The 17,199-nt window shown below is 37.2% G+C and overlaps 5 non-coding genes across 5 annotated transcripts; all 5 read right to left on the bottom strand.

Annotated features, from left to right (window-relative positions):
• Positions 1–2,562: 2,562 nt before the first annotated feature.
• Positions 2,563–2,684, bottom strand: TRNAL-CAA (transfer RNA leucine (anticodon CAA)). Its single transcript has 2 exons — positions 2,647–2,684; positions 2,563–2,608 (listed from the first exon to the last, which is right to left on the bottom strand). It is a non-coding gene; the product is annotated as a tRNA-Leu (tRNA).
• Positions 2,685–5,989: 3,305 nt separating this feature from the next.
• On the bottom strand, positions 5,990–6,111 carry TRNAL-CAA (transfer RNA leucine (anticodon CAA)). The gene is made up of 2 exons: positions 6,074–6,111; positions 5,990–6,035 (listed from the first exon to the last, which is right to left on the bottom strand). It is a non-coding gene; the product is annotated as a tRNA-Leu (tRNA).
• A 3,308-nt stretch (positions 6,112–9,419) lies between these two features.
• On the bottom strand, positions 9,420–9,540 carry TRNAL-CAA (transfer RNA leucine (anticodon CAA)). The gene is made up of 2 exons: positions 9,503–9,540; positions 9,420–9,465 (listed from the first exon to the last, which is right to left on the bottom strand). It is a non-coding gene; the product is annotated as a tRNA-Leu (tRNA).
• Positions 9,541–12,849: 3,309 nt separating this feature from the next.
• Positions 12,850–12,971, bottom strand: TRNAL-CAA (transfer RNA leucine (anticodon CAA)). Its single transcript has 2 exons — positions 12,934–12,971; positions 12,850–12,895 (listed from the first exon to the last, which is right to left on the bottom strand). It is a non-coding gene; the product is annotated as a tRNA-Leu (tRNA).
• Positions 12,972–16,280: 3,309 nt separating this feature from the next.
• TRNAL-CAA (transfer RNA leucine (anticodon CAA)) lies at positions 16,281–16,402 on the bottom strand. The gene is made up of 2 exons: positions 16,365–16,402; positions 16,281–16,326 (listed from the first exon to the last, which is right to left on the bottom strand). It is a non-coding gene; the product is annotated as a tRNA-Leu (tRNA).
• Between the last annotated feature and the right edge of the window lie 797 nt (positions 16,403–17,199).

Genomic DNA, 17,199 nt, shown 5'->3' with positions numbered 1-17,199 from the left:
TTATTTACTTTCACCCACCACCGCGCCTCAAATTTTAGAAACGACGCGGCGTGGCTAACAAGTCAATGAATATTTGCTGAGAAATTCTTAACAATGCTATAACTACGAGTCTCACAACCATTTCTTATTCCATTTCTTCAAGTAACATGTTTTGGCAGCAGCATTTTTTAACAACCAAGATGTTTCTATCCGAAATGAGTTTCTTGCGATTTTACTTGCTTTCGACAAGATGTTCCCGGCTCTATGGAGAATTATTCATCGGTTCCGTACAAGAAGGGAATAAATTGTTTTCTATGTCGTCGTTGTGAAATTTCACCCTATAGTCGTTAAACGGACCCGCTCAAAGTTGATAGTTTTGAAAACTCGAGTTACTCGGAAATTTAGCAATTGCGCATACCGTGTCACATAACACACACCAAAACATTGCAAAATGGCACCGCTTGCCACTACGTCCCACCAAACAAACAACCGGACGTCAATCTTCTTGAAACGGTAATTAAGCACAAAATGCATACAATTTACACTTCGAGACCTCGATTCAAACCATCGCGAATTTAACACTCCACGATCGTAGTATTCTACACAATTATAACATCCGCCACAAAAATATTACAAAACATTCTAGATCTCGCAATTTCTCATTCCATATGCAATTTCAAGATGTAAGAAGAAATCGGAGACGATCACAACCAAATTTCATTTAATGTAAACGTCAGCCCCAGTAACACAAACCCAACCCCACGACCACAACTTTATCGACTTCACTAATATAAACTGAAACAGTTTAAGGCAAACTACAGACTCGTGTTTTCTTTAGATTCGGTTAGAATCAAGCAATTTCATATCGCGATAAAAGAGATGTTGAGCATGCATTTTGTAGAAAAACCTTCTCTAAGAAATCACGATATTTAACTATGTCCTAACAATCAAAGAAGTAGTAATTTATATTACTTAATTTTTAAATTATGTTCAATACACACGGATTTGATCTGCAAAATTGCAAATAAAATCGGTCTCATTTATAAATGTGAACAGTCTCTTCATCATCAATAATAGTAACACACCCGCTCAGAAAATTTATTATTCCTCGTTATCACATCTAGTCATTTATTGCCGCTGTGCCGATTGTTTACAGTACGTGTAAACATCGGAGGTGATCATAACCTCGTTTTCGGGAAGTTGAAAGATAAACCCATCGATAGATCAACGTATTTGCACCCACCCAGTATTCAACTTCGACAAGGCTGACTGTAAACCATTTCAAAGTAACCTGGAAAGTTTCCTATTCCCACTACACAGGTCACCTCGTTCCCTGGTTCGTTAGATAACTACTACCGACGAATTTCACTGATGCAGTTTTAAAAAGCCCCAAAAAGAACAACGTAAACCTTTAAATATTACATAAACGCATAAAAAGAATACGTTTCAGAGAGACGCCGACTTACAATAACCATTAATCTCACACGGACACTTCTCTCCGACATGAAATTAATAAAGAAAACAATATCATTAAAGAACAAAAGCACTTAAACTGGCAATTATTTTCTTACTCCACCGATCACAAGAAAATGTAATTCCAAATTACCTTCGCAAAGAGAAAAGGCAATTTATTTTGATAAACCTATAAAACATGATCACACACAAACACGAAGAATAATCTCAGTTTTTCGCAAAATATTTGCCACTTTTTTCCACCTAATCCGCATCTTCTACGTTAGGGGAATACTACGCTCAATATACTTGACAGATATATCGAAGACAACACTGATACCTTCCACTATCGATTCCCTGCGCACCACTTTTTTACGATTTCAACTCACGCAAATACTCACATAGACAGACCCTACTAACTCGTCGAAATCTTAAATTAACATCAATTCACTTGGAAATAAATCAAACGGTGGTGATGAAGTCCTAGTTGCAGTCCTGAGACATTCCACCGATCTTCTTTCAAAATAATTCCATCTTATGCGTGTAACGTGCCCCTTACTTCAGCCTACTGCACATTCTAGTGAGAAACGACTATTGCAACAGTAATATCGAAAACAATTTCGGTACAAATAACCAAGATAACTTCAGACCGACCAGCTTCTCCTGTCTAATCGTCTTGCACCCATCCTACAATCCAATAATCTACTAGCTGAAACGTTTCCAGAAACAATCTTCAAACCGCTCATCAACTTGTAAGTCTTATTTCACAAACCGTATTTCAAGCGTTCAATAAAAAACTATTTATCGTAGCTGTTTAGCAGACCTTGAAGAAAGCACTTAACTCCGTCTGGCACAAATGCTTTAGATGTAAGCTCACAAAACTGACTTTTCCATCTTCAATCATTCATTAGGCTATCGACAAACCAACGATTAGCATTTCTTAATAGCGACAAAAGTACTTAAATAAAGTTAGCATCGAATTTGAAGAAAAGCATTAGAAAAGAACAACGTGAAATAAAACAAGTTGACCTCAAAATAAGCAGTTTCTACAAACAACCTTCGATGGCGAATAGAAACAAAATTTACACGTACCATTGTGCGCAAGAAGGGAAGAGAAGTACGCAAAAGTATTGTCAGAAGTGGGATTCGAACCCACGCCTCCATTCGGAGACCAGAATACGCAATACCGTTATAATAACGGAAGGTTTTTTATACCTTGAGTCTGGCGCCTTAGACCGCTCGGCCATCCTGACCTTGGAAAATAACGTTTTAAATTGCGTATCTAAATAAACAAAAACATGATTATCTTTCCTCTTCTTTCTCTGTTTTTTTTTTTTACCTTTTCACAAATTTGTGGCTTTTATAGAGCTCTACAACCAATAATAAAATGTCACATTTGCTTTGAATACAAGCCCACACGAGAAAAGTTATTGAACAAAAACTGCTCAAATTTCACCGAACTATTTGCGCAAAGACACGTGACCTATCTGTCTAAAAGTTTTACTGCAGTTTTCAGTTATCTCTTATTCGGATTGAAGACGACTGATTTAGAGTATCAAAACCATAGAGTGAAAGGAATGGCAGATACATGAGTATTCGTTAGGCCAAGCAAACTAGATTACTAGCTTCTGGTTCGAGTTTTCAAAACAATCATACGGTCATTATACATTGTCAGCTTCGAAGCATATATTCGATAAATTTTATGAAACTGTCCTTATTTAAGAGTGTTTAGCGTCACGTGATATTAACTTCAGCAGCTAGTGGAAATAGTGATGTCTTATTAGGCTTTACCGAGTGCATGCGGGTGATAACATGAATCCGTTACTATAGGTTCCGTGGCTCTTTCTGACAAGAAAGCCATTAACACATTTTAGAAAGGTGAAAAAAACTACCCAGCACGTATTCTAAAACGCTGGTTGGTTCTGTAAAGTATAAGTATCTTCCGAGACATTAGGGTTTCGAACATGAAGCTGAGGTTGGTTACTACGACGTGTCACTGTCTTCTTTATTTACTTTCACCCACCACCGCGCCTCAAATTTTAGAAACGACGCGGCGTGGCTAACAAGTCAATGAATATTTGCTGAGAAATTCTTAACAATGCTATAACTACGAGTCTCACAACCATTTCTTATTCCATTTCTTCAAGTAACATGTTTTGGCAGCAGCATTTTTAACAACCAAGATGTTTCTATCCGAAATGAGTTTCTTGCGATTTTACTTGCTTTCGACAAGATGTTCCCGGCTCTATGGAGAATTATTCATCGGTTCCGTACAAGAAGGGAATAAATTGTTTTCTATGTCGTCGTTGTGAAATTTCACCCTATAGTCGTTAAACGGACCCGCTCAAAGTTGATAGTTTTGAAAACTCGAGTTACTCGGAAATTTAGCAATTGCGCATACCGTGTCACATAACACACACCAAAACATTGCAAAATGGCACCGCTTGCCACTACGTCCCACCAAACAAACAACCGGACGTCAATCTTCTTGAAACGGTAATTAAGCACAAAATGCATACAATTTACACTTCGAGACCTCGATTCAAACCATCGCGAATTTAACACTCCACGATCGTAGTATTCTACACAATTATAACATCCGCCACAAAAATATTACAAAACATTCTAGATCTCGCAATTTCTCATTCCATATGCAATTTCAAGATGTAAGAAGAAATCGGAGACGATCACAACCAAATTTCATTTAATGTAAACGTCAGCCCCAGTAACACAAACCCAACCCCACGACCACAACTTTATCGACTTCACTAATATAAACTGAAACAGTTTAAGGCAAACTACAGACTCGTGTTTTCTTTAGATTCGGTTAGAATCAAGCAATTTCATATCGCGATAAAAGAGATGTTGAGCATGCATTTTGTAGAAAAACCTTCTCTAAGAAATCACGATATTTAACTATGTCCTAACAATCAAAGAAGTAGTAATTTATATTACTTAATTTTTAAATTATGTTCAATACACACGGATTTGATCTGCAAAATTGCAAATAAAATCGGTCTCATTTATAAATGTGAACAGTCTCTTCATCATCAATAATAGTAACACACCCGCTCAGAAAATTTATTATTCCTCGTTATCACATCTAGTCATTTATTGCCGCTGTGCCGATTGTTTACAGTACGTGTAAACATCGGAGGTGATCATAACCTCGTTTTCGGGAAGTTGAAAGATAAACCCATCGATAGATCAACGTATTTGCACCCACCCAGTATTCAACTTCGACAAGGCTGACTGTAAACCATTTCAAAGTAACCTGGAAAGTTTCCTATTCCCACTACACAGGTCACCTCGTTCCCTGGTTCGTTAGATAACTACTACCGACGAATTTCACTGATGCAGTTTTAAAAGCCCCAAAAGAACAACGTAAACCTTTAAATATTACATAAACGCATAAAAGAATACGTTTCAGAGAGACGCCGACTTACAATAACCATTAATCTCACACGGACACTTCTCTCCGACATGAAATTAATAAAGAAAACAATATCATTAAAGAACAAAAGCACTTAAACTGGCAATTATTTTCTTACTCCACCGATCACAAGAAAATGTAATTCCAAATTACCTTCGCAAAGAGAAAAGGCAATTTATTTTGATAAACCTATAAAACATGATCACACACAAACACGAAGAATAATCTCAGTTTTCGCAAAATATTTGCCACTTTTTCCACCTAATCCGCATCTTCTACGTTAGGGAATACTACGCTCAATATACTTGACAGATATATCGAAGACAACACTGATACCTTCCACTATCGATTCCCTGCGCACCACTTTTTTACGATTTCAACTCACGCAAATACTCACATAGACAGACCCTACTAAATCGTCGAAATCTTAAATTAACATCAATTCACTTGGAAATAAATCAAACGGTGGTGATGAAGTCCTAGTTGCAGTCCTGAGACATTCCACCGATCTTCTTTCAAAATAATTCCATCTTATGCGTGTAACGTGCCCCTTACTTCAGCCTACTGCACATTCTAGTGAGAAACGACTATTGCAACAGTAATATCGAAAACAATTTCGGTACAAATAACCAAGATAACTTCAGACCGACCAGCTTCTCCTGTCTAATCGTCTTGCACCCATCCTACAATCCAATAATCTACTAGCTGAAACGTTTCCAGAAACAATCTTCAAACCGCTCATCAACTTGTAAGTCTTATTTCACAAACCGTATTTCAAGCGTTCAATAAAACTATTTATCGTAGCTGTTTAGCAGACCTTGAAGAAAGCACTTAACTCCGTCTGGCACAAATGCTTTAGATGTAAGCTCACAAAACTGACTTTTCCATCTTCAATCATTCATTAGGCTATCGACAAACCAACGATTAGCATTTCTTAATAGCGACAAAAGTACTTAAATAAAGTTAGCATCGAATTTGAAGAAAAGCATTAGAAAAGAACAACGTGAAATAAAACAAGTTGACCTCAAAATAAGCAGTTTCTACAAACAACCTTCGATGGCGAATAGAAACAAAATTTACACGTACCATTGTGCGCAAGAAGGGAAGAGAAGTACGCAAAAGTATTGTCAGAAGTGGGATTCGAACCCACGCCTCCATTCGGAGACCAGAATACGCAATACCGTTATAATAACGGAAGGTTTTTTATACCTTGAGTCTGGCGCCTTAGACCGCTCGGCCATCCTGACCTTGGAAAATAAAGTTTTAAATTGCGTATCTAAATAAACAAAAACATGATTATCTTTCCTCTTCTTTCTCTGTTTTTTTTTTTTTACCTTTTCACAAATTTGTGGCTTTTATAGAGCTCTACAACCAATAATAAAATGTCACATTTGCTTTGAATACAAGCCCACACGAGAAAAGTTATTGAACAAAAACTGCTCAAATTTCACCGAACTATTTGCGCAAAGACACGTGACCTATCTGTCTAAAAGTTTTACTGCAGTTTTCAGTTATCTCTTATTCGGATTGAAGACGACTGATTTAGAGTATCAAAACCATAGAGTGAAAGGAATGGCAGATACATGAGTATTCGTTAGGCCAAGCAAACTAGATTACTAGCTTCTGGTTCGAGTTTTCAAAACAATCATACGGTCATTATACATTGTCAGCTTCGAAGCATATATTCGATAAATTTTATGAAACTGTCCTTATTTAAGAGTGTTTAGCGTCACGTGATATTAACTTCAGCAGCTAGTGGAAATAGTGATGTCTTATTAGGCTTTACCGAGTGCATGCGGGTGATAACATGAATCCGTTACTATAGGTTCCGTGGCTCTTTCTGACAAGAAAGCCATTAACACATTTTAGAAAGGTGAAAAAAACTACCCAGCACGTATTCTAAAACGCTGGTTGGTTCTGTAAAGTATAAGTATCTTCCGAGACATTAGGGTTTCGAACATGAAGCTGAGGTTGGTTACTACGACGTGTCACTGTCTTCTTTATTTACTTTCACCCACCACCGCGCCTCAAATTTTAGAAACGACGCGGCGTGGCTAACAAGTCAATGAATATTTGCTGAGAAATTCTTAACAATGCTATAACTACGAGTCTCACAACCATTTCTTATTCCATTTCTTCAAGTAACATGTTTTGGCAGCAGCATTTTTAACAACCAAGATGTTTCTATCCGAAATGAGTTTCTTGCGATTTTACTTGCTTTCGACAAGATGTTCCCGGCTCTATGGAGAATTATTCATCGGTTCCGTACAAGAAGGGAATAAATTGTTTTCTATGTCGTCGTTGTGAAATTTCACCCTATAGTCGTTAAACGGACCCGCTCAAAGTTGATAGTTTTGAAAACTCGAGTTACTCGGAAATTTAGCAATTGCGCATACCGTGTCACATAACACACACCAAAACATTGCAAAATGGCACCGCTTGCCACTACGTCCCACCAAACAAACAACCGGACGTCAATCTTCTTGAAACGGTAATTAAGCACAAAATGCATACAATTTACACTTCGAGACCTCGATTCAAACCATCGCGAATTTAACACTCCACGATCGTAGTATTCTACACAATTATAACATCCGCCACAAAATATTACAAAACATTCTAGATCTCGCAATTTCTCATTCCATATGCAATTTCAAGATGTAAGAAGAAATCGGAGACGATCACAACCAAATTTCATTTAATGTAAACGTCAGCCCCAGTAACACAAACCCAACCCCACGACCACAACTTTATCGACTTCACTAATATAAACTGAAACAGTTTAAGGCAAACTACAGACTCGTGTTTTCTTTAGATTCGGTTAGAATCAAGCAATTTCATATCGCGATAAAAGAGATGTTGAGCATGCATTTTGTAGAAAAACCTTCTCTAAGAAATCACGATATTTAACTATGTCCTAACAATCAAAGAAGTAGTAATTTATATTACTTAATTTTTAAATTATGTTCAATACACACGGATTTGATCTGCAAAATTGCAAATAAAATCGGTCTCATTTATAAATGTGAACAGTCTCTTCATCATCAATAATAGTAACACACCCGCTCAGAAAATTTATTATTCCTCGTTATCACATCTAGTCATTTATTGCCGCTGTGCCGATTGTTTACAGTACGTGTAAACATCGGAGGTGATCATAACCTCGTTTTCGGGAAGTTGAAAGATAAACCCATCGATAGATCAACGTATTTGCACCCACCCAGTATTCAACTTCGACAAGGCTGACTGTAAACCATTTCAAAGTAACCTGGAAAGTTTCCTATTCCCACTACACAGGTCACCTCGTTCCCTGGTTCGTTAGATAACTACTACCGACGAATTTCACTGATGCAGTTTTAAAAGCCCCAAAAGAACAACGTAAACCTTTAAATATTACATAAACGCATAAAAGAATACGTTTCAGAGAGACGCCGACTTACAATAACCATTAATCTCACACGGACACTTCTCTCCGACATGAAATTAATAAAGAAAACAATATCATTAAAGAACAAAAGCACTTAAACTGGCAATTATTTTCTTACTCCACCGATCACAAGAAAATGTAATTCCAAATTACCTTCGCAAAGAGAAAAGGCAATTTATTTTGATAAACCTATAAAACATGATCACACACAAACACGAAGAATAATCTCAGTTTTTCGCAAAATATTTGCCACTTTTTTCCACCTAATCCGCATCTTCTACGTTAGGGGAATACTACGCTCAATATACTTGACAGATATATCGAAGACAACACTGATACCTTCCACTATCGATTCCCTGCGCACCACTTTTTTACGATTTCAACTCACGCAAATACTCACATAGACAGACCCTACTAAATCGTCGAAATCTTAAATTAACATCAATTCACTTGGAAATAAATCAAACGGTGGTGATGAAGTCCTAGTTGCAGTCCTGAGACATTCCACCGATCTTCTTTCAAAATAATTCCATCTTATGCGTGTAACGTGCCCCTTACTTCAGCCTACTGCACATTCTAGTGAGAAACGACTATTGCAACAGTAATATCGAAAACAATTTCGGTACAAATAACCAAGATAACTTCAGACCGACCAGCTTCTCCTGTCTAATCGTCTTGCACCCATCCTACAATCCAATAATCTACTAGCTGAAACGTTTCCAGAAACAATCTTCAAACCGCTCATCAACTTGTAAGTCTTATTTCACAAACCGTATTTCAAGCGTTCAATAAAACTATTTATCGTAGCTGTTTAGCAGACCTTGAAGAAAGCACTTAACTCCGTCTGGCACAAATGCTTTAGATGTAAGCTCACAAAACTGACTTTTCCATCTTCAATCATTCATTAGGCTATCGACAAACCAACGATTAGCATTTCTTAATAGCGACAAAAGTACTTAAATAAAGTTAGCATCGAATTTGAAGAAAAGCATTAGAAAAGAACAACGTGAAATAAAACAAGTTGACCTCAAAATAAGCAGTTTCTACAAACAACCTTCGATGGCGAATAGAAACAAAATTTACACGTACCATTGTGCGCAAGAAGGGAAGAGAAGTACGCAAAAGTATTGTCAGAAGTGGGATTCGAACCCACGCCTCCATTCGGAGACCAGAATACGCAATACCGTTATAATAACGGAAGGTTTTTATACCTTGAGTCTGGCGCCTTAGACCGCTCGGCCATCCTGACCTTGGAAAATAACGTTTTAAATTGCGTATCTAAATAAACAAAAACATGATTATCTTTCCTCTTCTTTCTCTGTTTTTTTTTTTTTACCTTTTCACAAATTTGTGGCTTTTATAGAGCTCTACAACCAATAATAAAATGTCACATTTGCTTTGAATACAAGCCCACACGAGAAAAGTTATTGAACAAAAACTGCTCAAATTTCACCGAACTATTTGCGCAAAGACACGTGACCTATCTGTCTAAAAGTTTTACTGCAGTTTTCAGTTATCTCTTATTCGGATTGAAGACGACTGATTTAGAGTATCAAAACCATAGAGTGAAAGGAATGGCAGATACATGAGTATTCGTTAGGCCAAGCAAACTAGATTACTAGCTTCTGGTTCGAGTTTTCAAAACAATCATACGGTCATTATACATTGTCAGCTTCGAAGCATATATTCGATAAATTTTATGAAACTGTCCTTATTTAAGAGTGTTTAGCGTCACGTGATATTAACTTCAGCAGCTAGTGGAAATAGTGATGTCTTATTAGGCTTTACCGAGTGCATGCGGGTGATAACATGAATCCGTTACTATAGGTTCCGTGGCTCTTTCTGACAAGAAAGCCATTAACACATTTTAGAAAGGTGAAAAAAACTACCCAGCACGTATTCTAAAACGCTGGTTGGTTCTGTAAAGTATAAGTATCTTCCGAGACATTAGGGTTTCGAACATGAAGCTGAGGTTGGTTACTACGACGTGTCACTGTCTTCTTTATTTACTTTCACCCACCACCGCGCCTCAAATTTTAGAAACGACGCGGCGTGGCTAACAAGTCAATGAATATTTGCTGAGAAATTCTTAACAATGCTATAACTACGAGTCTCACAACCATTTCTTATTCCATTTCTTCAAGTAACATGTTTTGGCAGCAGCATTTTTAACAACCAAGATGTTTCTATCCGAAATGAGTTTCTTGCGATTTTACTTGCTTTCGACAAGATGTTCCCGGCTCTATGGAGAATTATTCATCGGTTCCGTACAAGAAGGGAATAAATTGTTTTCTATGTCGTCGTTGTGAAATTTCACCCTATAGTCGTTAAACGGACCCGCTCAAAGTTGATAGTTTTGAAAACTCGAGTTACTCGGAAATTTAGCAATTGCGCATACCGTGTCACATAACACACACCAAAACATTGCAAAATGGCACCGCTTGCCACTACGTCCCACCAAACAAACAACCGGACGTCAATCTTCTTGAAACGGTAATTAAGCACAAAATGCATACAATTTACACTTCGAGACCTCGATTCAAACCATCGCGAATTTAACACTCCACGATCGTAGTATTCTACACAATTATAACATCCGCCACAAAAATATTACAAAACATTCTAGATCTCGCAATTTCTCATTCCATATGCAATTTCAAGATGTAAGAAGAAATCGGAGACGATCACAACCAAATTTCATTTAATGTAAACGTCAGCCCCAGTAACACAAACCCAACCCCACGACCACAACTTTATCGACTTCACTAATATAAACTGAAACAGTTTAAGGCAAACTACAGACTCGTGTTTTCTTTAGATTCGGTTAGAATCAAGCAATTTCATATCGCGATAAAAGAGATGTTGAGCATGCATTTTGTAGAAAAACCTTCTCTAAGAAATCACGATATTTAACTATGTCCTAACAATCAAAGAAGTAGTAATTTATATTACTTAATTTTTAAATTATGTTCAATACACACGGATTTGATCTGCAAAATTGCAAATAAAATCGGTCTCATTTATAAATGTGAACAGTCTCTTCATCATCAATAATAGTAACACACCCGCTCAGAAAATTTATTATTCCTCGTTATCACATCTAGTCATTTATTGCCGCTGTGCCGATTGTTTACAGTACGTGTAAACATCGGAGGTGATCATAACCTCGTTTTCGGGAAGTTGAAAGATAAACCCATCGATAGATCAACGTATTTGCACCCACCCAGTATTCAACTTCGACAAGGCTGACTGTAAACCATTTCAAAGTAACCTGGAAAGTTTCCTATTCCCACTACACAGGTCACCTCGTTCCCTGGTTCGTTAGATAACTACTACCGACGAATTTCACTGATGCAGTTTTAAAAGCCCCAAAAGAACAACGTAAACCTTTAAATATTACATAAACGCATAAAAGAATACGTTTCAGAGAGACGCCGACTTACAATAACCATTAATCTCACACGGACACTTCTCTCCGACATGAAATTAATAAAGAAAACAATATCATTAAAGAACAAAAGCACTTAAACTGGCAATTATTTTCTTACTCCACCGATCACAAGAAAATGTAATTCCAAATTACCTTCGCAAAGAGAAAAGGCAATTTATTTTGATAAACCTATAAAACATGATCACACACAAACACGAAGAATAATCTCAGTTTTTCGCAAAATATTTGCCACTTTTTTCCACCTAATCCGCATCTTCTACGTTAGGGGAATACTACGCTCAATATACTTGACAGATATATCGAAGACAACACTGATACCTTCCACTATCGATTCCCTGCGCACCACTTTTTTACGATTTCAACTCACGCAAATACTCACATAGACAGACCCTACTAAATCGTCGAAATCTTAAATTAACATCAATTCACTTGGAAATAAATCAAACGGTGGTGATGAAGTCCTAGTTGCAGTCCTGAGACATTCCACCGATCTTCTTTCAAAATAATTCCATCTTATGCGTGTAACGTGCCCCTTACTTCAGCCTACTGCACATTCTAGTGAGAAACGACTATTGCAACAGTAATATCGAAAACAATTTCGGTACAAATAACCAAGATAACTTCAGACCGACCAGCTTCTCCTGTCTAATCGTCTTGCACCCATCCTACAATCCAATAATCTACTAGCTGAAACGTTTCCAGAAACAATCTTCAAACCGCTCATCAACTTGTAAGTCTTATTTCACAAACCGTATTTCAAGCGTTCAATAAAACTATTTATCGTAGCTGTTTAGCAGACCTTGAAGAAAGCACTTAACTCCGTCTGGCACAAATGCTTTAGATGTAAGCTCACAAAACTGACTTTTCCATCTTCAATCATTCATTAGGCTATCGACAAACCAACGATTAGCATTTCTTAATAGCGACAAAAGTACTTAAATAAAGTTAGCATCGAATTTGAAGAAAAGCATTAGAAAAGAACAACGTGAAATAAAACAAGTTGACCTCAAAATAAGCAGTTTCTACAAACAACCTTCGATGGCGAATAGAAACAAAATTTACACGTACCATTGTGCGCAAGAAGGGAAGAGAAGTACGCAAAAGTATTGTCAGAAGTGGGATTCGAACCCACGCCTCCATTCGGAGACCAGAATACGCAATACCGTTATAATAACGGAAGGTTTTTTATACCTTGAGTCTGGCGCCTTAGACCGCTCGGCCATCCTGACCTTGGAAAATAACGTTTTAAATTGCGTATCTAAATAAACAAAAACATGATTATCTTTCCTCTTCTTTCTCTGTTTTTTTTTTTTTTACCTTTTCACAAATTTGTGGCTTTTATAGAGCTCTACAACCAATAATAAAATGTCACATTTGCTTTGAATACAAGCCCACACGAGAAAAGTTATTGAACAAAAACTGCTCAAATTTCACCGAACTATTTGCGCAAAGACACGTGACCTATCTGTCTAAAAGTTTTACTGCAGTTTTCAGTTATCTCTTATTCGGATTGAAGACGACTGATTTAGAGTATCAAAACCATAGAGTGAAAGGAATGGCAGATACATGAGTATTCGTTAGGCCAAGCAAACTAGATTACTAGCTTCTGGTTCGAGTTTTCAAAACAATCATACGGTCATTATACATTGTCAGCTTCGAAGCATATATTCGATAAATTTTATGAAACTGTCCTTATTTAAGAGTGTTTAGCGTCACGTGATATTAACTTCAGCAGCTAGTGGAAATAGTGATGTCTTATTAGGCTTTACCGAGTGCATGCGGGTGATAACATGAATCCGTTACTATAGGTTCCGTGGCTCTTTCTGACAAGAAAGCCATTAACACATTTTAGAAAGGTGAAAAAAACTACCCAGCACGTATTCTAAAACGCTGGTTGGTTCTGTAAAGTATAAGTATCTTCCGAGACATTAGGGTTTCGAACATGAAGCTGAGGTTGGTTACTACGACGTGTCACTGTCTTCTTTATTTACTTTCACCCACCACCGCGCCTCAAATTTTAGAAACGACGCGGCGTGGCTAACAAGTCAATGAATATTTGCTGAGAAATTCTTAACAATGCTATAACTACGAGTCTCACAACCATTTCTTATTCCATTTCTTCAAGTAACATGTTTTGGCAGCAGCATTTTTAACAACCAAGATGTTTCTATCCGAAATGAGTTTCTTGCGATTTTACTTGCTTTCGACAAGATGTTCCCGGCTCTATGGAGAATTATTCATCGGTTCCGTACAAGAAGGGAATAAATTGTTTTCTATGTCGTCGTTGTGAAATTTCACCCTATAGTCGTTAAACGGACCCGCTCAAAGTTGATAGTTTTGAAAACTCGAGTTACTCGGAAATTTAGCAATTGCGCATACCGTGTCACATAACACACACCAAAACATTGCAAAATGGCACCGCTTGCCACTACGTCCCACCAAACAAACAACCGGACGTCAATCTTCTTGAAACGGTAATTAAGCACAAAATGCATACAATTTACACTTCGAGACCTCGATTCAAACCATCGCGAATTTAACACTCCACGATCGTAGTATTCTACACAATTATAACATCCGCCACAAAAATATTACAAAACATTCTAGATCTCGCAATTTCTCATTCCATATGCAATTTCAAGATGTAAGAAGAAATCGGAGACGATCACAACCAAATTTCATTTAATGTAAACGTCAGCCCCAGTAACACAAACCCAACCCCACGACCACAACTTTATCGACTTCACTAATATAAACTGAAACAGTTTAAGGCAAACTACAGACTCGTGTTTTCTTTAGATTCGGTTAGAATCAAGCAATTTCATATCGCGATAAAAGAGATGTTGAGCATGCATTTTGTAGAAAAACCTTCTCTAAGAAATCACGATATTTAACTATGTCCTAACAATCAAAGAAGTAGTAATTTATATTACTTAATTTTTAAATTATGTTCAATACACACGGATTTGATCTGCAAAATTGCAAATAAAATCGGTCTCATTTATAAATGTGAACAGTCTCTTCATCATCAATAATAGTAACACACCCGCTCAGAAAATTTATTATTCCTCGTTATCACATCTAGTCATTTATTGCCGCTGTGCCGATTGTTTACAGTACGTGTAAACATCGGAGGTGATCATAACCTCGTTTTCGGGAAGTTGAAAGATAAACCCATCGATAGATCAACGTATTTGCACCCACCCAGTATTCAACTTCGACAAGGCTGACTGTAAACCATTTCAAAGTAACCTGGAAAGTTTCCTATTCCCACTACACAGGTCACCTCGTTCCCTGGTTCGTTAGATAACTACTACCGACGAATTTCACTGATGCAGTTTTAAAAGCCCCAAAAGAACAACGTAAACCTTTAAATATTACATAAACGCATAAAAAGAATACGTTTCAGAGAGACGCCGACTTACAATAACCATTAATCTCACACGGACACTTCTCTCCGACATGAAATTAATAAAGAAAACAATATCATTAAAGAACAAAAGCACTTAAACTGGCAATTATTTTCTTACTCCACCGATCACAAGAAAATGTAATTCCAAATTACCTTCGCAAAGAGAAAAGGCAATTTATTTTGATAAACCTATAAAACATGATCACACACAAACACGAAGAATAATCTCAGTTTTTCGCAAAATATTTGCCACTTTTTCCACCTAATCCGCATCTTCTACGTTAGGGAATACTACGCTCAATATACTTGACAGATATATCGAAGACAACACTGATACCTTCCACTATCGATTCCCTGCGCACCACTTTTTTACGATTTCAACTCACGCAAATACTCACATAGACAGACCCTACTAAATCGTCGAAATCTTAAATTAACATCAATTCACTTGGAAATAAATCAAACGGTGGTGATGAAGTCCTAGTTGCAGTCCTGAGACATTCCACCGATCTTCTTTCAAAATAATTCCATCTTATGCGTGTAACGTGCCCCTTACTTCAGCCTACTGCACATTCTAGTGAGAAACGACTATTGCAACAGTAATATCGAAAACAATTTCGGTACAAATAACCAAGATAACTTCAGACCGACCAGCTTCTCCTGTCTAATCGTCTTGCACCCATCCTACAATCCAATAATCTACTAGCTGAAACGTTTCCAGAAACAATCTTCAAACCGCTCATCAACTTGTAAGTCTTATTTCACAAACCGTATTTCAAGCGTTCAATAAAACTATTTATCGTAGCTGTTTAGCAGACCTTGAAGAAAGCACTTAACTCCGTCTGGCACAAATGCTTTAGATGTAAGCTCACAAAACTGACTTTTCCATCTTCAATCATTCATTAGGCTATCGACAAACCAACGATTAGCATTTCTTAATAGCGACAAAAGTACTTAAATAAAGTTAGCATCGAATTTGAAGAAAAGCATTAGAAAAGAACAACGTGAAATAAAACAAGTTGACCTCAAAATAAGCAGTTTCTACAAACAACCTTCGATGGCGAATAGAAACAAAATTTACACGTACCATTGTGCGCAAGAAGGGAAGAGAAGTACGCAAAAGTATTGTCAGAAGTGGGATTCGAACCCACGCCTCCATTCGGAGACCAGAATACGCAATACCGTTATAATAACGGAAGGTTTTTTATACCTTGAGTCTGGCGCCTTAGACCGCTCGGCCATCCTGACCTTGGAAAATAACGTTTTAAATTGCGTATCTAAATAAACAAAAACATGATTATCTTTCCTCTTCTTTCTCTGTTTTTTTTTTTTTTACCTTTTCACAAATTTGTGGCTTTTATAGAGCTCTACAACCAATAATAAAATGTCACATTTGCTTTGAATACAAGCCCACACGAGAAAAGTTATTGAACAAAAACTGCTCAAATTTCACCGAACTATTTGCGCAAAGACACGTGACCTATCTGTCTAAAAGTTTTACTGCAGTTTTCAGTTATCTCTTATTCGGATTGAAGACGACTGATTTAGAGTATCAAAACCATAGAGTGAAAGGAATGGCAGATACATGAGTATTCGTTAGGCCAAGCAAACTAGATTACTAGCTTCTGGTTCGAGTTTTCAAAACAATCATACGGTCATTATACATTGTCAGCTTCGAAGCATATATTCGATAAATTTTATGAAACTGTCCTTATTTAAGAGTGTTTAGCGTCACGTGATATTAACTTCAGCAGCTAGTGGAAATAGTGATGTCTTATTAGGCTTTACCGAGTGCATGCGGGTGATAACATGAATCCGTTACTATAGGTTCCGTGGCTCTTTCTGACAAGAAAGCCATTAACACATTTTAGAAAGGTGAAAAAAACTACCCAGCACGTATTCTAAAACGCTGGTTGGTTCTGTAAAGTATAAGTATCTTCCGAGACATTAGGGTTTCGAACATGAAGCTGAGGTTGGTTACTACGACGTGTCACTGTCTTCTTTATTTACTTTCACCCACCACCGCGCCTCAAATTTTAGAAACG

This window comes from Tachypleus tridentatus, unplaced genomic scaffold, assembly GCF_004210375.1.
Source record: "Tachypleus tridentatus isolate NWPU-2018 unplaced genomic scaffold, ASM421037v1 Hic_cluster_2, whole genome shotgun sequence".
In the NCBI taxonomy this organism is placed as follows: Eukaryota; Metazoa; Arthropoda; class Merostomata; order Xiphosura; family Limulidae; genus Tachypleus; species Tachypleus tridentatus.
This window is presented reverse-complemented; position numbering and strand designations above follow the sequence as displayed.